This window comes from Pongo abelii, chromosome 5, assembly GCF_028885655.2.
Source record: "Pongo abelii isolate AG06213 chromosome 5, NHGRI_mPonAbe1-v2.0_pri, whole genome shotgun sequence".
Classification (NCBI taxonomy): Eukaryota; Metazoa; Chordata; class Mammalia; order Primates; family Hominidae; genus Pongo; species Pongo abelii.
The window spans coordinates 135948767-135970196 of record NC_071990.2 but is presented as its reverse complement, the minus strand read 5'-3'; the positions used below and the strand labels follow the sequence as shown (position 1 = coordinate 135970196).

The window sequence follows — 21430 nt, the reverse complement described above, 5'->3', positions numbered from 1 at the left end:
ACATGTCAGAAAGAGTTTGCTGTGTAAACAAAGGCACCAATGAGATGTAGGCTTGGGCTGCATACAGAGCTTTGCACATGCCACTCTGTGTAGCAGAGAAGAGTAGGGTGACTCAGTCTGTGTTTTTCTCAGTTCAGCTAAGCAGACATTACTAGGCACGGTGAGCTCAAGACATGGAGGGATTATAAGAATAACTGGTTTCTGAGAAGCACAGGAGATAAACTAAAAAAAAAAAAAGGTCTATTATAATAGAGCAGTAGATACAAAAATAGCTGCTGTGGTGGTATAACATGTGAGTATACATTATTAGAAAATGAGGAATTTATTATGTGGAAATAATCTGAGAAGATTTCATTACAGGGTTAATTGCTAAGCAGACTACTGTAGGAACTATACAGTTTTGTTTGTTGAAGTAAAGAGAGAATGTCTTTTGAACTGTGGATGAAGAGTAAAAGCAGAAGGGTAGAAAGTAGTCAGGCATGGTGGCTTGCACCTGTAGTCCCAGCTACTTGGGAACTAAGGCGGGAGGATCGCTTGAGCCCAGGAGTTTGCTTCTGCAGTGAGTTATCATTGCACCTATGCACTCCAGCCTGGAGACAGAGTCTGCAGTGCAGTCAAGTGCAGTGGTGTGGTCTTGGCTCACTGCAACCTCTGCCTCCCAGGTTCAAGCGATTCTTGTGTGTCAGCCTCCTGAGTAGCTGGGACTACAGGTGCACACCACCATGCCCAGCTAATTTTTGTATTTTTAGTAGAGACGGGGTTTCACCATGTTGGTCAGGCTGGTCTTGAACTCCTGACCTCAGGTGATCTGCTTCCCAAAGTGCTGCGATTACAGGCATGAGCCACTGCATCTGGCTGAGATCCTGTCACTTAGAGAAAAAAAAAAAGTAAAGTAGAAGGCCCTGGCAATGTAGTTTGAAATTTAAAATGCATCTATTCTACAAGTCTCCTCTAGTTAAAGGAGGTCATGTGACTTAATTCTGGCCAAAAAGTCAGAAGAATCCTGCTAGGTGTCAAAGTGAGACAACTTTGCTATTCCCATGCAGAGGCAGGTGTGGCTGGCCCTGACCCTCCTCGGCTCATTCCTGCCTGGAAGGGCATGGCAATGGGGTCTGAAGCTGCAGTGGCTCTTCCAACGTGAGGGAAAGGCCAGAGAATCCTGTAATGCTGCTCCCAACATCTGGGTTCTCTTTTTGAATGTGAGAAAAAGAACCTTTCTTACTTATAAGTCAATTTTTTTTATTTTTGGAAGCCAACCAAATTCCTAATTGATATTCTTAGGTGGGTTTTTGGCCAGGAATAAGCTGCTTATATTATAGCTGTATTTGGTAAAAACAAATTTTAAAATAAAAAGTGCACATGATCATAGAATTACTTCATGAGAAAGCCATGCTTTGTATCTTTCAAGTGTATTCGCTTGAAGAATCACAATAAAATAATTATATATCTCCACTTCATAATTTGTGGCTAAAAGTAGATTTCCTGATGTTTCAGCCACATTTGGTCCATTAAGCTTCACTGTCTCAGACAAGCACATCTAAAACCTCTGCATGGCTATGAATTTAATGTCAGCTAGGATTTCAAAAGACAGGTACATTTACAGTGTCATTTATTTTCCTTTAGTTTCTCTTCCAACCCCATGAAGTAACCTATTTCTGCTGGCTTATTTTTTTTCATATTTAGAAGATTATTTTATGCACTCCAAAATCTAAGCTTTTTACAGTGCCTTCTCAAATTTTATGAAATAAAGGTGGTTTACAAATTCATACTCCCTAAGCCCTTCAAGAATTGCTTTCCACCAATTCTAGTAACTATCAACACTGGGCAGGGAGAAGGAGAGCATATCTTGAAGGCTGGCAACTTTTGTGAGAGCAGACATAGACTATGAAAACCACAAGGAGGCTGGGTGCTCACGCCTGTAATCCCAGCAGTTTGGGAGGCCAAGGCAGGCGGATCACTTGAGGTCAGGAGTTCCAGACCAGCCTGGCCAACATGGTGAAACCCTGTATTTTTAGTCTGTACTAAAAATACAAAAATTAGCCAGGCATGGTGGCAGGTGGCAGGTGCCTGTAATTCCAGCTACTTGGCAGGCTGAGGTGGGAAGATGGCTTGAACCCAGGAGGCAGAGTTTGCAGTGAGCTGAGATCAAGCCACTGCACTCCAGCCTGGGCAACACAGCAAGACTCCATCTAAATAAAAAAAAAAAAAAAAAAAAGAGAGAGAGAGAGAGAAAACCACGGGGAACCATTTGAGCTAATGGATCCCATCACTTGTTGGTTCTCAAAAGATTTGGGGGCACTTTTTAAAAATAAAAAGTCTGAGATTCATCTCCAGACATTCTGACCCAATATATCAGGAATAAAGGCCAGAACTATGTATTTTTATTTTATTTATTCTTTTATTTAAGACAGGATCTTGCTCTGTCATACAGGCTGGAGAGCAGTGGTGCAATCATGGCTCACTGAAGCCTCGGCTTCCCAGGCTCAGGTGATCCTCCCACTTGAGCCTCCCAAGTTTCTGGGACCACAGGCGCACACCACCATGCCCAGCTAACTTTTTTATTTTTTATAGAGCTGGAATCTCACTATATTGCACAGGCTGGTCTTGAACTCCTACTCAGGAGGCTGAGGCAGGAGAACTGCTTGAACCTGGGAGACAGAGGTTGCAGTGGGCTCAAGTGATCCTCCTGCCTCAGCCTCCCAAAGTTCTGAGATTACAGGCATGATCTACCATGCCCAGCAAAATACATATTTTTTAATCTTTCCAAATACTCATCCAGGTTTGAGGACCACTTACCTACTCTAGTGCTTCCCCGAATGTGCACACAGCACAGCTAAGGATCTTGTTAAAATGCAGATTCTGTTTCAGTAGACCTCAGGTTGGCCTAACAAGTTCCCAGGTGATGCCCATTCTGAGTTTCTGAAGCACACTTAGAACAACGAGGATCTAAGCTGCACCCCACCTCTATACTTTTGTGCTACAGAGAAGAAAACTGAGACTGGGAGAAGTTAAATGAGTAGTCCACATCATACAGGCATGCGGTAGCAGCATGAGGATCAGAAACCAGGTCTTTTAATTCCCAGTCCAGGCTCCTCTGTGATATTACACTGACTCCAGCAAAGAGCAGCCTGTGAGAACTGTTGGTGTTGATGAGGACTGAAGAACATGAAGCTGCTTTGGTTCACTCTTTTGTTTTATTATAGGCCCTTTGAATAGCTCATGATCTCATTTCCCACCCCTCTTCAACTTCTCTCTCCACCTCATATCTAACCAGTGGTGTGCTGGTAAATGCTTAACTACTGACTTTCTGGAGGAAAAAGAAAAAAAGATCTGATTTGTGATGTTTGCTGACCTCCATGGTATAAATATTCCTACTATGGTTAACATGAAGCTGGAAAAAGTTGCACACAAACAGCTCTCATGAAGTAGTGGAGGCCAGCTCCTGCACACCATTGCATCGACGTGTGCATTGCATTGCACACATTGCATCCTCTGCCCCAGAGCTGAAGCCACAGGTCAGGACAATAACCGGGTTCCAGCCTGACTGCAACGAGTTGGTACTTGGCTAGAAGAAATAACACTATTGCTTTTTAAGCAAGCTAACCTCTAGTGTAACTGGTAAGATATACTGATTGTATATGTCTTAGGAATGCTAATACAAAGAAGAGAGGAAAGATAATGGAAAAAGCATCTGCTCATAAAATAACTGAAATCTTTAGAGACCAAAAACAAGCAAACGAAAATCAACAGATAAATCCCAAAGTGGACAAGTGTATAGAGAGATGCCTTTACTTAGTCAAAATACAATCAAAGAACACTGGATCAATTTGGAATTCAAGTCAACAGTATTGGCTGGTTGCTTCCTGTGTTCGGGACACTTAGCGAGGCTCTTGCACCACACGTTTTCTTTCCATGGGGTCTTACTGTAATTTTTTTTTCTTCTCCTAGTAGAAACTACTTCTGCCAGGAGATTCATTGGGGAAGATAAGACAAGCAGTCTCCTATGCCAGTGCAGAAGTGACTGCATTCCATTTGCCGCTGTCCACCAGGTATTAGGTTGGTACAAAGCAATTGTGGTTAATGGGGAAAACTGCAGTTACTTTTACACCAACCTAATAATTAATATTTTTAAAAGAAAAGTTTTGCTATCAAAAGAGATTCATTATAGTCAGCAAATTATACACTTCTAGAGAGAGACTACACACAGTCATGCACACTGTACTGAACGATAACTAAAGTCTATACAACAAAAAGTTTACATTGTTTAGACATGTCACACAAAGTAGTGCAAACAACAGTATTACTCTTATTTGTTAAAAATGGTTATACATTGCATAGAAGTGTTATTTTCCCGTGTAATTAATGAACAATGAAAGTAAAGTACAAGAAAAATAAGAACAATAAATATGGATTTTCAACATGGAGGAAATTCAGATATCATAAATATTTCCATTAAAAATGGCCTCGTTATACAAAAATTAGCCAAGTGTGGTGGCACACACCTGTAGTTCCAGCCACTTGGGGGACTGAAGTGGGAGGATCGCTTGAACCTAGGAGGTCAAGGCTGCAGTGAGCTGTATTTGTGCCACTGCATCCCAGTCTGGGTGACAAACTGAGATCCTGTCTCAAAAACAAACAAACAAAAAATGGCCTTGTGTTTCCCTTAGTTTTCTATTCTCATCTCGTCTCTCTCCCTATTAAAAATTCCTTTTACCAATAAGAAACATTCTCCTCACCCACCGCCTAAATGTTTTTACCACTCACTAACTCTCTTGGGGAAAGAGACATGTAATTCTTTCCCATTTTCTAAGTTAGTAAATGGTGCCTAGGATCAGAAACCGGGCTGCTGCAATAAGGTGGATTGTTTTTCTCGTTATCAATCCCTCTTGTTCACGGTGACAAGCCAAAAAGGTAGTGAAAATCCAAAGATAAATGTTGTTTGAACTACATTTAGCAAAACTAAGTTAACAGATTTAGAAGCAGATAACATTATGAAATAATCTTATAAGACATATAAGCAAAACCAAATATAAGGGCCGAGGCAGTGGCTCATGCCTGTAATCCCCGCACTTTGGGAGGCCGAGGCAGGCTGGTCACTTGAGGACAGGAGTTCAAAACTAGCCTGGCCAACATGGAGAAATCCTGTCTCTACTAAAAATACAAAAGTTAGCTGGACATGGTGGCACACGCCTGTAATCCCAGCTACTCAGGAGGCTGAGACAGGAGAATCACTTAAACCTGGGAGGCGGAGGTTGCAGTGACCCAAAATCATGCCACTGTATTCCAGCCTGGGCGACAGAGCAAGACTCGGTCTCAAAACAAAAAACAAAAACAAACAAAAAATATGAATGAGTTCAAATATCTTCATATAGGGATAACAAGATACTAAATTGAAAATTCCTTAAAGGTTTGTCTTTAACTTACCTGGTAAGTCTTAGACCAGTGGTCCCCAACATTTTTGGCACCAGAGACCAGTTTCGTGGAAGGCAATTTATCCACAGATGGGACTTGTGGGGGTGGGATGTGGGGAATGATTTCAGGATGAAACTGTTCCACCTCAGATCATGAGGCATTGATTCTTGTGAGGAATGCGCAACCTAGATCCTTCACATGCACAGTTCACAATAGGGTTTGCGCTCCTTTGAGAAGCTAATGCTACCACTGATCTGATAAGAGGCGGAGCTCAGGCTGTAACGCTTGCCCACTGCTCACCTCCTCTGTGTGGCTTGGTTTCTAAGAGGACACAGACTGGTACCGCTCAGCGGCCTGGGGATTGAGGACCCCTGTCCTACATGTTTGATATGGTGCCTACAGTATGCTAGTGTAATTCAAGAGTCGATTTTAAGCAATATTTCTTGGCCACTATAGGCAAGATCCTGAGCAAGGTATTACAACTACATGTAATTCAGGAAATATAAAATAACCTATTCCTTTTTTTTTTATGTTTTGGGACAGAGTCCAACTCTGTCACCCAGGCCAGAGTGCAATGGCATGATCTCGGCTCACTGCAGCCTCCACCTCCCAGGTTCAAGCGATTCTCCTGCCTCAGGCTCTCAGGTAGCTGGATTTACAGGTGCACGCCACCATGCCTGGCTAATTTTTTGTGTTTTTAGTAAAGACGGGGTTTTGCCATGTTGGCCAGGTTGGTCTCGAACTCCTGGCCTCAAGTGATCCACCCGTCTCGGCTTCAACCTATTCTTTTTGAACACCAGAAATATGCTAAGGATTCGTTTTGAGCCATAATCTAACTTTGAATCTAAGGTAGGACGACCCAGTTGGCTTAGAATATAGCTCTAATAAAGTATTGTTCATTTACGCATCCCTGACAGTAAAAAAGTTTGTGAATATCTTGAGCACTAGAGAGATAAATGAGAATGTGAGTGTACAAAATCCAACCTCAAAATGAGAACACAGCCCTGAGCACAAGTCCTGAACAAAAGGCAGAACATCTTTTTGTCAGCCTCACACTTCCTCTAAACCCCAATTTAGAATAGGTTTGGTATGAAGATCAAAATAGAGTAACTGTATGGAGAATCTGTAAACCCAAAACACCATAAAGGTGTAAAGTGGTATAATTATTATTACTATATGTTTTTACACACCAAAAACCACAGAGTCGGCTTCTGTACAGCTCACAGTGTGAAAAGGTGTGTTTCTTCTTCCAGAAAACATTAAAATTGGTCAATATATGACTTTTTAATCTTCTTATGGTTAATCCAAGTGAATTGTAATTTTCCTGCATGGTAAGGGTTATGTTTTCCCCTTTATTTCTGGAATCTTTTTGCTTTTCCTTTCTTCTTTTTCTCTGTCTCTGAATGTCTCTGTCTTTTTGTTTTTTAAACAAACACCCTCCTTTCCGCAGAAAGCCTAAGGGCCATTATTATTGTTGTTCAAGGGGAAAAGTGGCTCCCAAATGTCAGGCTTAATTCTCTGGCTTTCTTCATCTTCCAATCTTTGTCCCAAGATGCCTCACTGCATTGTTACTGTTCCAAAGTAAAACCAATCAGTTCTTTAAAAATCTTCTGAACACCCATAATTTCATGTATTTAGTTTACTATCAGTCACTACATGATACACTTTTAATTTGGCAAATTTAATGTGACAACTTTAATGTGATGTTCAAAACATCTTGAGCTATGCAATTCAAAATAATAATTTGGATAGGCCTTAATTTACTTTTCCCCATTTTTCTCTTAGTGTTCAACAATTTCATATCTGCCAAACCTGAGAAAATTCTTCATGAAATTTCAGAGCTTTTGAGCCTCTTTGAAGTGGCAATATCCACAGGGAACCCGATGTGCTCAGTTAACTTGCTAACTTGACCCTATATCCCTGCGTACCCAGACCTCTGTATTCGTTTCTCCCGGGCGAATCCCACCTCAGCCCCCAACTCTGAGTAGCTCGGACTACAAGCACATGCCACCATGCCTGCCTGATTTTTGTATTTTTGCAGAGACAGAGTTTTGCCATTTTGCCCAAGCTGGTCTCAAACTCCTGGGCTCAAGTGATCCAGCCTCAGCCTCCCAAAGTGCTGGGATTACAGGCATGAGCCATTGCACCTGGCCTGTTGGCCAACTCTTAATAGTAATTCTTCTATGCTATGGTGAAATAATTAGAAAAGACTACATCCCTAGATATTTTGGGATGCATTAATCACTGTCTTTAACTAATAAATTAATTGAATGTAAAGAGTCCATTCTAAAATATGGGGGAATTTTATCCTTCAACACAGACTTTCTACAGTAGTATTCAAACAGATTTTGAAGTCTTACATTACAAATTAGAAAGTAGAAACACATTTCTAATCTGATATTAAAACATTTACAGAGGAAATAATTGAAAATGTCTTACCAGATCACTGTCAGAATTGGCAGTACTAGGCAGTCCTCCTGATTTTCATTCCGGATTATAATGATAAGAAGGTAGATATTTTTAAGAGAACTAAACAGTAAGTTAATCAGCTATAGTATTCTCACTTTTTTCCCAGAAGTTTTTTCTCATTATCTCATTTACTTTGGGGACCAATAACTTGTCCCCTTTTTGCAAACATGGGAAAAAACAATGAGTACTTTTTCATTTTGCCTCTAATGCTAAATAGCAGCTCCTTGAGGCTAGAACTACAGATCCATTCTCTCTCTAATCCCCAGTTCCTACCACAGTGACTGGTAATAACTTTCAGTAATTATGTGCATGATGCACATTTCCTTGTTAACTAAATATTTTACTTATTTCGATTGTAACCTGTAACTTTTATAGAATCCTTGCGAGGTGACCAGAAAGCTCTTTTTTTGAGAAGCATAATTCTGGTTTGTGCAATTTTTTTACTCATGTCTTTTCCTAGTGATGATATTGTCTCTCCAGCACTCTGTCTCCTCCCCTCAACCCCTCCTTCTCCATCCCTGTTTTTGTAATCTCTTTATCCTAATTATAAGCTACTTAATATAGAAAGAAAATAATTTTAACAAAGGGAAAAGTTCCTTAAATGCATTACCTTTTTTCTGAAATTTGCAACAATGGAAGGATTCTTAGTAGAGCTAGCAAGCACCACTTAACAGTTCTTAGATGGAAAACCGAAGCCAAAGGACATCATCTGTCATGGAGAAAGACCCAATAGGGAAGAATATTCCCAAAATTCACATCATCAACAGCAGTATGAAATGAGAGTGATGCTAAGAGTCTGGCATATGCCAGCATGTAAGGGCCAGTCATATTAGTGGGTGTCAGAGGTTACTTCTTCATTCATAACTGAAAAGTGGAAGATGATTCATATGTCTTTGCTATTGATGTAAACAAAACACGGTGGGTGGACAGCACCCCCTGAGAGAGATGGAGATGCTGGTGAGTGGGTCGATAAGGAAGTCATTCTGCCTGCCTCCTCCTTCTTCCCAAATGTGCACAAACTGCACCTTGTAAGGTGTCCAAGGACAATGACTTATTCCACAGCAGGTGCAAACACTCAGGATTTCAGTGAGTGTCAACCTCAAATAGTTTAGGTGCTGAATCCAAATTCCACAATCTGTTGACCTGACATTGTCCTTTCTTCAGGTGTTTATATGGCCCTGGAAAAAGAAATAGTTCCATTACATAAAAGGAATTACAAAAATAATGCACCCAAACTCCAGAGAGTACTTACAGTCTTGCATCATTTTGCAATAGTTTCAGTTTCAGATCTGCATAGAATGTTGACCAGGGATAAGGATTAACAAATCTTAAGTATGAGTATTTTGGGTCTTTTATTTCCTTAATTTCATTGAAAATTGCTGTGTCATTGACACTTTTTAGGCATATCATTATATGTATGCTCAGAGTTCACTTCCAAGAGAGTAAAATATGGCAAAGGATCATTTTAATCCAGTTGTTATCTTTTTATTTATACCCAAATTTTGTAGATCTTATATGGCAATTGATTTCTACTTTATCTGGTTGTATGATGAGGATGAGTTATTTTTTAAAAACACAACTGTTACTTATAACTTAAACCCAATTTGGGCTTCATAAGAATTGTCCTTCTTTCGGTTCATATTTATGCTAACAATTGTCACAACCATAATGGAGGAAAAAAATATTTTAAGGACAAGAATGTCACTTGAGAATAAGTGAACACCCCCTGTGACCTGGCATTTCTTGGAAGAAAGGAAGGTGGTATGACATGCCCCTCTCATTCTGAGGTGCTCTGGAAAGGGCTGTCATTCACAGTTGCCTGGGCAAGGCTGAGCAGGACACACGTTTGGTTACTCAAAACATGCAGGTAAGAGTAACTAGGGTGGAACGATGCATGGCCACCATTTCAATTATGTTGGGCTATCAAAACTTTCTTAGGCTAAAGATTAAACATGTTTTTCACCAATTGTAATGGCGCTTATTTTTTTTTTTTAATGAGCTATTGTTGGTGCCTGTTTCTCAGAAACATAACTTACTGTAAGAATCCACACACAGGCTTAGTCACACAGTCCACCCCTCCTTTGTGCGTTTCAGATGAACAAGGGGCGTGTCTGCAGAGCATTTGCCACTGAGTCATTGCCCTCCCCACACAGTGAGCGATGAGCAGTAAGTGACCAGGAAGATGACAGAATCCCATCATTGTTTTGGTATTTAGAAACTAGTAAACAGTGAAATCTTGTTTTAGCTACAAATAAAAACAAAAATATTCCATTCCTTTCTCTTCTTGAGGGTGTGCAGCACCTCTATAGTGCAGCACACTATTGATTGACTGATTGATTTGCTTAAATTGTTTCAGTTTTGGCCATTGGGAACTTTTTCAGCTGTGTGTCTTTTTGACATATTCCCATCACTGTGGGTTTTTTTTTTTAAATGTTTTTATTTTTTGCTATCATTTGAGTGCCTCCTTGCCTTCCGGAACTACAAGATGCTGCAGGCTCATCTTAGGTATTCCCTTCCCAGTCCTAAAATCAGCCATGTCTCCAAGTAACCATTGGAGAATGGTATTAGAAATCAAGATCGGGGCCAGGTGTGGTGGCTCACGCCTGTAATCCCAACACTTTGGGAGGCCGAGGCAGGTGGATCACCTGAGGTCAGGAGTTCGAGACCAGCCTGGTCAACATGGTGAAACCCTGTCTCTACTAGAAATACAAAAAATTAGCCGGGCGTGGTGGTGGGCGCTTGTAATCCCAGCTACTTGGGAGACTGAGGCAGGGAATTGCTTGAACCCGGGAGGTGGAGGTTGCAGTGAGCCGAGATCACACCACTGCACTCCAGCCTGGGGGACAGAGAGAGACTCCATCTCAAAAAAATAAATAAATAAAAGAAATCAAGATCTTCTTGCTACTGGAATGTTGACAGAACAGGGAAATACATACGTGTGTTCTAATAAGTATATGTACGCATATCTATAAGTATTTATATATGTAGTTATTCGTATCTATATTAAGCTAAATGTGAGTGCATACAGTCATCCCACAACTCTAATCCTATACCACATGGATCATTCTAGCCTCTTTCCTGTCTTTGTACGTCACCTTCCACTCCAACAGTGAGACACCTGGCTCCCACCATCCACCATCCACTCATTTATTTGCTCAATACCAGTACGCATGAATAATGCCCTCAAAATCAAACTATACTCCTGAGATGCAACTTTATTGACAAGAATACAGTGCTTACATACAGTTCATTTTGCCTTTGGTCTTGTAGTCTCCTTTCATTTCTAAAGTTGTTTAGGTCAGCAACTTTCCTCCCACCCCTTTCAGGGAAATTATTTTATATATCTGTAATACACTTAGATTGTTTTGTCATAGCCTGCACTCCATTCTGGGATCCGCTAATATCCTAAGTGATTTTTCAAAAATGTGTATACATTAGGGTGCACAAAAAGCAATTTTTTGTGCTGTAACGTTCTACTCCCTGCTCAAGGACTCTGGTGTAACTCCCCACCCTGTTAAGTATGGACTCCACATAGTGACTTCCTTTCCAAAAAATACAGTATGAAAAGGGTGGGGCGGAGGGTAACTTTACAACGGAGAAAGCTGACAGACATTACCTCAGCCAGGTGATCAAGGTTAACGTCACCAGTGATGTCGTGTTGATAGCAAGTACCCTTGATGTGATGTGGTGAGGATGACACTTTACCTCTGTGATCTCTTCAAAACCCATAACCCCAGTCTAATCATGAGGAGAACACTCTAGAAATCCCAACTGAGAGATATTTTACAAAATACATGACCAAACTTGCTCAAAACTGTCACCATCATCAAAAATGAGGAAAGTCTGAGAAATTGTCACAATCTAGACGAGCTTAAGGAGACAAGATAACTCAATTTATTTATTGGTTTGTTTATTTATTTATTTACTTTTGAGATGGAGCCCCAATTTATCACCCAGGCTGGAGTGCAGTGGCACAATCTTGGCTCACTGCAACCTCTGCCTCCCAGGTTCCAATGATTCTCCCACCTCAGCCTCCTGAGTAGGTGGGATTACAGGCACGCAGCACAATGCTAGCGAATTTTTGTATTTTTAGTAGAGAAGGGGTTTCGCTATGTTGACCAGGCTGGTCTCAAGCTCCTGACGTCAAGTGATCTGCCTGCCTCAGCCTCCCAAAGTGCTGGGATTACAGGCATGAGCCACCACACCCAGCCAGATAACTCAATTTAATGTGATATCCTGGATAGGCTCCTGGAACAGAAGAGAGACGTGAGGTAAAAACTATGGGTATCTGGCCAGGCGTGGTGGCTCACACCTGTAATCCCAGCACTTTGGGAGGCCGAGGTGGGCAGGTCAACTGAGGTCAGGAGTTTGAGCCCAGCCTAGCCAACATGGTGAAACCCCATTTCTACTAAAAATACAAAAATTAGCGTGGCATGGTGGTGGGCACCTGTAATCCCAGGTATTTGGGAGGCTGAGGCAGGAGAATCGCTTGAACCCGGGAGGCGGAGGTTGCAATGAGCCGAGATCACACCATTGCACTCCAGCCTGGGCGACAGAGTGAGACTCCATCTCAAAAACAAAACAAAACAAACACAAAAAACTATGGGTATCTGAATACAGTATGGACTTTAGTTAATAATGTATTAATATTGGCTCATTGGTTTTGACAAATGTATCATACTCATGTTAACAATAGGAGAAACTGGGTGTGGGTGCATTATACTTATCTTACTTTTCTGTAAACCTAAAAGTATTATAAAGTTAAAAGTTTATTTTAAAAAATAAAGCAGAAAAAATTAGAGCTGATGCCTTAAGGAGAATGGCATTTGCAAATCTGAGGAAAAAAGAGACTTAGGGATTTTGCTTCATTTGAGTTATAAAACATATTTTTCCTACTAAGTAATCTTCTAGGGTTTTTGATTTTTTTTTAAATTTAAAACTGGGGCACTGCCTATGAATCTAGCAAGTAGAAATGACCCAGAGGAGCTCATCTCTAAAGATGCATTTAGATTTTTCTTGCATCAAGAATGAGCTGATGACCCCAAAACCTTATTTTAAATGTTAATGAGCATCTATTTAACTGAAAATTGCTATATTCTGAAATACAGTCTGGGTCTCATATTGAGTAATTGGGATATACGCTCGTATCTATTTTTCTTTCGAATTATTCCTTTAAAACACATCAGACTATGTTATTGGAAGAGAAAAACTGGATTACTCAACCCGATTGTGTCCTCAAAACCTACACAGAAGGGTTTTTGTTTTTATTGTGCTAAAGTATGTATAACATAAAATTTGCTATTTTAATCATTTTAAGTGCACAATTCAGTGGCATTAAGTACATTCACAATGTTGTATAACCACCATCACTATTTTCAAAACTTTCTATCAGAACAGAAACTCTATCCAGGATATTCACATTTTGTATAGCCAGTGGTGGACACTGAAGCTGTTTCCACCTTTTGAATATCCTACACAATAAGTTTTCTAAGTGTGTTTTCTTAAAAAGGGAAAGAAAAAAAAAAGGCTGAGAGCAGTGCCTCATGCCTATGATCCCTGCACTTTGGGAGGCTGAGGCAGGCCGATCACTTGAGCCCAGTAGTTTCAGACCGGCCTGGGCAATATAGTGAGACTCTTTTCTCTACAGAAAAATAATAATAATAATTAATTAACCAAGCATGGCATGTCTATAGTTCCAGCTACTCAGGAAGCTGAAGTGGGAAGATTACTTGAGCCCAGGAGGCAGAGGTTGCAGTGAACCAAAGTCACGCCACTGTACTCCAGCCTGGGAAACAGAGTGAAAATGTTGAACTTCCCTGGAATGCAAAACTTGGCTTAATTGTTGTTAGCATCAGTGCCTACCATTTGATGTCAAATGGTAAGTAAATATGCTGGAAATGAATCCATAAATTTGTGGCTCTAGAGGCCTCAGACCAAAGTCATAGCTGAACAGGTAACAAATCTTTCAGACTCTTGCTTCTATTGTTTGTTCATTTATGCTTATTTTTGTTTTTGCGCAACACTTTTAAATGTTATGCCCTCATATTCTCTTTTCTTTATCCCTGTTGTAGTGACTCTACTATTGTTAATAAACCCTGATAATTCAAGTGATTTATGTTGACTATTAACTAGTATACCAATTACTGTCATTGTTTATAAAAATCAAGTTCTGCTACTGGCACAATTAACCAGGCTCTATATATGATAGGAACATGAGCTGGAGGAGTTGCAATTGCTGGAATTTGCTTGGGGAATTTGCCTGCCCCAAATGAAGCTCCTCTTTTCCCTTAACCTAGCTTCTCAAGATTCTCTCCCTTAGTTGACGATATTACTAGTTACCTAATCATCCAAGAAAGACCTCAGAGAATTACTCTTGACTCCTTCCTCCTTCTTGCTCCCTATTATAAATCCCACATAGTTTGCCTTGTGTAAATATTTTTCAAATTACCCACCCCCCATTCCCTTTCCTGCTTCCACAGATGTGATGGAATCCCTCGACGTTCTTTGCAATATTTCCTGTAGATTTAGACAAGAAGGACCCTGCCCCTGGGTGTGGGGCTATAGAGGGAATGGCATTTCACAGACACTTGCACACACACACACACACACACACAAAAATAGTTGAAGAACACATGGTTCCTCTGTCATTCAGGACCTGATGCTTAGCATTGGAAGATTCAACTCAATCCCAAACATCCACTCTCATGACTAACAGTATTCAAACCCCAGGGAAACACATCTCCATTTCTCTTCTCCACATCTCTTCCCTTAACAATTCTCCAAACAGGCTGGGCACGGTGGCTCACGCCTGTAATCCCAGCACTTTGGGAGGCCGAGGCAGGCAGATTACGAGGTCAAGAGATGGAGACCATCCTGGCCAACATGGTAGAACCCCGTCTCTACTAAAAACACAAAAATTAGCTGGGCGTAGTGGCGCGTGCTTGTAGTCCCAGCTACTCAGGAGGCTGAGGCAGGAGAATCGCTTGAACCGGGGAGGCGGATGTTGCAGTGAGCCGAGATCGCGCCACCGCACTTCAGCCTGGTGACAGAGTGAGCCTCTGTTTCAAAAAAAAAGCAAGGAAAGAAAAGAAAACCATTCTCCAAACAAAAGGCAACTATCTGAAAGCTATTAAAGTTGTAGGTTGGGTCATTACCTACAGAAGAGAAAAACACTGCTTCCTTCACATTGCAGAGGAATTTCAGCAGGCAGGTGTTTCAGGAACTGGAAAGACAAACTAATGAACTTGCTGTTATAGATTAGATGGTGTTCTCCCCAAATATTTATGTTGAAGCCCTAACCCTCGGTACCTCAGCATGTGACCATATTTGGAGAAAGGGTCTTTAAAGATGTAGTTAAGTTAAAATGAGATCATTCAGGCAGGCCCTAGTCTAATAAGACTGATTTTTTATAAGACGTTCGGACACAGACACACATAGAGGGAAGACCATATGAAGACACAAGGAAAAGACAGACACCTGCAAGCCAAAAAGAGAGGCTTCAGAAGAAACCAACTCTGACAACACTTTGATCTTGCCACCCAGTCATTTTGTTATGGCAGGCTTAGGAAACTAATACACTTGCCAAATTCTTCCTCTCAGAGAGCATAACAAAATATTGGTTCCCAATTGTGCCAGTTTCCTGTTTCTCTTTGTATTCTAATTTATGGTTCCTAGTAGCACCTCCACATTCTGGCCCTGGTCTTGTACCTGAAAAAGCTTCACCCCGGCCCTCGTCTGGCCGTGCCTTTCCTCACAGGCCTAGTAGTACAGAGGGCTAAGGTATGCCTACCTGAAGCCCATCTCTCTTCCCACTCTAGATTTCCCTGCACAGGTAGTCCTGGGCCCATTACCAGGAACTGTACGGGTCTTGTCCCTGAATCCTTTCTCCTCGCGATTGATAATGCCACCACTCTGCACACCACTAAGTCTGAGAGATGGCCCAGAGCAGCTGTTTGTGTGTGGTATGGTCAGAGCTTGAACATGCGGACTGGGGTATCCATATGCAAGTATGCAAGACCCCACAAGACATGGGGTGGAGATGAAGGTGGCAAGAGAAGGGGGCATGAAAAGTGGGAGTGAGAGCTGGGGGCTGGAGGACAGATTTACTTACACTTTTTTACTTATTCCTTCTGACATGGTTCTCTGAGAAGACCAAGAGTTCTAAATTTGAACGTGACTTTCCAGATCAACAACGTATATGCACAAGATTAGGGAATAGAAAATGTTTGATGTTATTGTTTGTTAATATGATTTACAGCTTTTAAATATTTGGACACATGTTGTATGGGTCTTCACATATTGCTTCAGGTCCCACAAATATTAAGAGCAGGCTTGGTGGTTCTAGAGGAACTCTTGAATTAGAGCAGTATTTTCTATAGTTGCACATGGAGAATGGGGAACATTTTGCAATACTAAACAATTCATACTACTCTTATATTTGTATCTATATAGGTCTAGACATAATATGTGAAGCATTATACCAATTTTAGTATCAGCAATAGGTGAATATTAAAATTAAAATTGCAAATAGTTGTATTTTGTAAGCATCATAAAGGCTTTTTAAAAACTCAACAAAAATTTTAGCTTGTTGAAATAATTTTGATTTAAATTCTTACTAGATATTAATTATAATTTGTATTTTACTTTTAATTTTAATTATTTTAAATATTTCAAATGAAAAATATATTTTAGAAGCACATAAAATTTTATTTTCCTTACTGTGATTTGTATTTTTTGACAAAAATACATTACATTTTGTACACATTGATTATAATTACACTTTCTGTTTTATTCCTATAGAAAAAGAAAAAAAAACGGCATTATGATAGAAACAGAAAATGTAACAGTGGAGTGCAGAAAATACAAAAAAAAAAGGAAAAAATAAACAGAAAATCTTCAAAGAGGCAATCTGCTTAAATATTCAAGAACTGGAAACAGTAAAAGTGAACAGGTTTTTATTGAGCATGTCAATAAAATGTTTGAATAAGACTTTACAAGTGCTTTATTTCATGAGGTTTTTATTATTGATCAAAGCAATGAAAATGAATGGGAAAGTCATTCTCATCAAATCTACAGCTTGGGAGAAGGTCTGATGAAATCCCTGGAAGCTCACGTTTTTTATAAATGAAGAGTTAATTACCAGTGTGAACAATGAGAACCTCTGTGGTTCTTCCTGATGCTTGGATCCTCCCAGAGCTCTGTCTCCAGTCTCCTTCTCCACAGCCTGGCCTATGCCACGCAAGTGGGCTAACTGATCTCCATCTAGGGAAGGATCCTTCAGCAACTTGCCAACAAGAGGAGCAGCGATGCCCAAGGCAAGTCCAAAGGAGCACTGACTGCATGGGGTTGATTACACTGGAGGAACAAAAGGTCCTGTGGCTACACAAGTTTGAAAAGCAGAAGGTACAACCATTGAATTTCTGACAGACTTTTCAAAGACTTTAATATATGAATCCCTCATATGAATCTCCAGGAGGATTATGTAATAGGCAGATCTCCCAGCCATTTTCACTGAACAGTTCTTAGAATTGGTATCCTTGAAAAGTGTCACCTAACCACTCAATATGGTAGCCACTAGCCCTGGGTGGCTATTGAGCACCTGAAATGTGACTAGTCTGAATTAAGACACATTCTAAGAATGAAGCACACTGTATTTCAAAGGCAGTACAAAAATAAAAAATAATGTAAGCTGTCTCGGTAATAATTTTTGTATTGAATATGTGTTGAAATGATGTTATTTTTGATATATTGAGTGAAATAAAGTGTATTGCTAAAATGAATTTTACTGGTTTTGTTTTACTTTTGCAATGAGGTTACTAGATAATTTAAAATTCTACCTGTGGTTTGCATAATTTTTCTAGGATGATAATGAGCTAGAGGACAGCATGTATGTAAGACCTTCAGGATTTAGAGTCTGGCTATCTCTCCAGCTCTCTGTCTCAATACTATCTTGCTTTGGGTTCCCATCTCTCCAGATCGCTTAAAGAAACCCCTCCCTGTCCCTGCCAACAACTACCACAGCAGACAGCCTGACATCTTTATCTCTTGCTCATTTCAACTTACGGGATGACATCTGGCCAATTCTTATTCAGCCTTCAGGTATTAAGCATCAATCACCCACACAGGAAGCCTATCTGGAAATCCAGGCACACATATCCCCCGGCCTGATTAGGTGGCCTTTCTCCATGCATCTATCATTTCCTGTGTACACCTCTATCCTAAACTCACTATATGGTTTTATAAACATCTGCTTATGTATCTCTCTTCTAATACATTGTGAGCATGTTGAGGGCAGAGATAGGTCTTACTTTTTTTTTTTTTTTTTCCTTCAACAGAGTCTTGCTCTGTCTCCCAGGCTGGAGTGCAGTTGTGCGATTCCAGCTCACTGCAACCTCCACTTCCCAGGTTCAAGTAATTATTGGGCCTCCCAAGTAGCTGGGATTACAGGTGTGCACCACCGCGCCCAGCTAATTTTTGTATTTTCAGTAGAAATGAAGTTTCACCATGTCAGCCAGGCTGGTCTCGAACTCCTGGCCACAAGTGATCTACCTGCCTTGGCCTCCCAAAGTGCAGGGATTACAGGCGTGAACCAGTGCCCACACAGATTCTTACTTATTTTTTTATTTCTAGCACTAATCACAGTGCCTGGTGTATTAGGCCCTCAATACATATTTAGTAAATGAGTAAATGATTTAAGAATGAAGTAGACATGGTTCCTGCCTTAAAAGAGCAAAGCTAGAAGAGGAGGCAGATATGTAAATAGATAGTTAAAGTGTGTTGCTTTAAATAGTGTTAAAAAATGGCGTTATTTTGAGTTGTATGAAAACCCTGAGCAGAGAATCTAACAGGGCTGGCTCTGTGGGCATGCGACCCACGCTGTGGCACAGACCCTGCACTTACAAGAGCCTAGTGCTTAGTTTAATACTCTGTGGTCACTATCTTGATACTCTTAATAATTTTTCAACACGCAGTTACACATTTTCATTTTGCTCTGGGCCTTTCAAATTCTGTAGCCGATCCTGCACTAACCCATGTGGGACTAGGATGGGGTTGGAAAGTTGAGGAAGAGTGTCTGAAAGAACTAAATGAAGCCGGGCTGGGAAACGGGATGGGGAAACCCATCAAAGCAAAAGGAACTGTCCACACAAAGGCTCAGAAGTTCAAGAGCACGTGGCTGGCAGCACACCCAGGCTGCAGGACAGCAGACCAGAAGGAGCAGCAGTGGAGTGAATGCGCTGCTCCAGAGTGGACTTTACACTGAAGACCATGAAGAAGCTTTGTATGGATTCAGGTGGAAGAGTCACATGTTTAGATTTGCATTTTAGAAAACTTACTCTTGGGAGAGGGTTAGAACATTTTGGTGGCGTTGGTAAGGGAAAAGAGGTGTAGAGATTTTAAAGAGCTGAAGCAGGATTGCCAGGGAAGAGGCTACTGAGTAGACTAGGTGAGGTGAAGCCAGCATGACCTGAGAATCTGTTGTGGGATAGAAGAGAGACCTAGGCTGGGCGTGGTGGCTCATGCCTGTAATCTCAGTACTTTGGGTGGATGGCTTGAACTCAGGAGTTTGAGACCAGCTTGGGTAACATGGTGAGACCCTGTCTCTAAAAAAAAGAAGAAAAAATAACTCTCTCTCTCTATATATATATATATAGACAAAAAAAACACACACCTGGCTGGGTGCAGTGGCACACACCTGTAATCCCATCTACTCGGGAGACTGAGGAGGGAGGATCAGCTAAGCCCAGGAGGTTGAGGCTGCAGTGAGCTCTGATTGCACCGCTGCACTCTAGAGCTTAAGCAACAGAGTAAGAACTTCAAAAAGAAGAAAGAAAGAAAGAAAGAAAGAAAGAAAGAAAGAAAGAAAGAAAGAAAGAAGAAAGAAAGAAAGAAAGAAAGAAAGAAAGAAAGAAAGAAAGAAAGAAAGAAAGAAAGAAAGAAAAAGAGGGGAGGGAGGGAGGGAAGGAGGAAGAAAGGAGGAAGTAAGGAAGGAAGGAAAGGAGACCCGAAGGAAGCAGAATCAATGGGATTTGACAGTCCATAGAATGTGGGAGCTCAGGTAGGAAGGCAGGTCAAGGATGGCTCCCAGATTCCAGTGAGTCAATGTTTTGTGTTTCTTTTCTATGTATAGTTTTTTTATTTGTGTGCTTTCTCACCAATGAAGCATGAAGTAACTCTACACATCTACATGATTACTTTTTATTTCTGAGCCATTATGTCATCCAAACATGGTCTTTGTGTTGTCTCTAGAAGTTGAATGTTTCTATTAATGGCAATGTTGCCATGGTCTTTTAGAAAACAGGCTGGTTCTTGCTTTTTTGGCAGAGTTATTGGAAGGGCATTTGCAGCCCTCATCCTTTTGATGTAGGGTGAATGCCCAGCGGGTGCCCTCTGCTTCTCAGTTAATATCTCACAACAACATCCTGTCACTGAGATTGTTTTTTCCATATTTGGAGACAAGAAATCAATGACTCAGGTTAAGTAAAAGTTAATAGCAGAGTGCGGTGGCTCATGCCTGTAATCCAAGCACTTTGGGAGACCAAGGCAGGAGGATCGCTTGAAGCTTAGAGTTTGAGAGTAACCTGGGCAACATAGTGAAATCCTCATCTCTATAAGAAAAATTAAAAAATCAGCCAAGTGTGGTGTCACATGCCTGTAGATCCAGCTACTGGGGAGGCTGAGGCAAGAGGATTGCTTGAGTTTAGGAATTTCAGCCTATAGTGAGCTATGCTCGCTCCACTACACTCCAGCCTAGGTGACAGAGTGAGACCTTGTCTCTAAAAAAAAGAATAAACAAAGAATAAAAAGAGATAATAAGTAGAAAAGAAAGGATTCAAAGCCCTTTTTTCTGCTGTCGTATTCTACACTCTTTCTATCAAATGACACTTGCCTCAAGGGACTAACCAAAGAAAAGTTGAACATACAGATTATCTTCACCTCAATATTCCTAAGTTTTTTCCTTTGCCCTCATTTTTATGGTGGAGATGGCTGAAAAAGAATATAAACTATAAATCATATGAGTAAGAGGGGAGAGAATCGCAAGAGTAGAAGAGTTATAATATTCGTTAAATGACTACAGAGGCAGGGAAAACCCAGGTGGGATGACATTAAAATGGTCATGAAATGTCATAGAGAATCGCAGTTGCACAGCACTATAGGTGAGTGCGCCTGCTTGATCTCTCTTGTCATATCACCTCCCCCTATTCTCTTTTCTTCATAGCATTTATGCTGTTTTATAGCATCCTCTGAGACTATCCTAATTATCCTGAGTTTATTAATATTTACTAATAATTATTTAGTTCCTGCATTAGATTTTTCAATTCCTTTGGGCAAGGATCATGGTGTTTTGTTAAATGCTGCATTCCCAGAGCCTAGAAAAACATTGGTGCATAGTAATCACTCAATAAATATTTGTTGAATGAATGAATGAATGTCATCAAAAAGCAGCCAGAGGAAAATGACTTTTAAAACTAGCTGAACTTGTTTTACTTATCAACATTGGTTATGAAATGTTGTATATAACCAATACTTACAGGGTAATTTTGCCATTTCT

At 40.6% G+C, this 21430-nt stretch overlaps 1 long non-coding RNA gene across 5 annotated transcripts in view; it reads left to right on the top strand.

Annotated features, from left to right (window-relative positions):
• The window catches only part of LOC112133862 (uncharacterized), a 50540-nt gene extending 32888 nt beyond the window's left edge, over window positions 1-17652 (top strand). For 4 of the 5 annotated variants that reach the window (XR_008526457.2, XR_008526456.2, XR_008526454.2 and 1 more), the window contains 2 exons: window positions 13575-13759; window positions 16681-17646. This is a non-coding gene — a long non-coding RNA (uncharacterized LOC112133862). Of the gene's footprint in view, window positions 1-13574; window positions 13760-16680 lie in introns of all 5 variants that reach the window. The other variant, XR_010140350.1, reaches the window with a different exon arrangement.
• Window positions 17653-21430: the final 3778 nt, after the last annotated feature.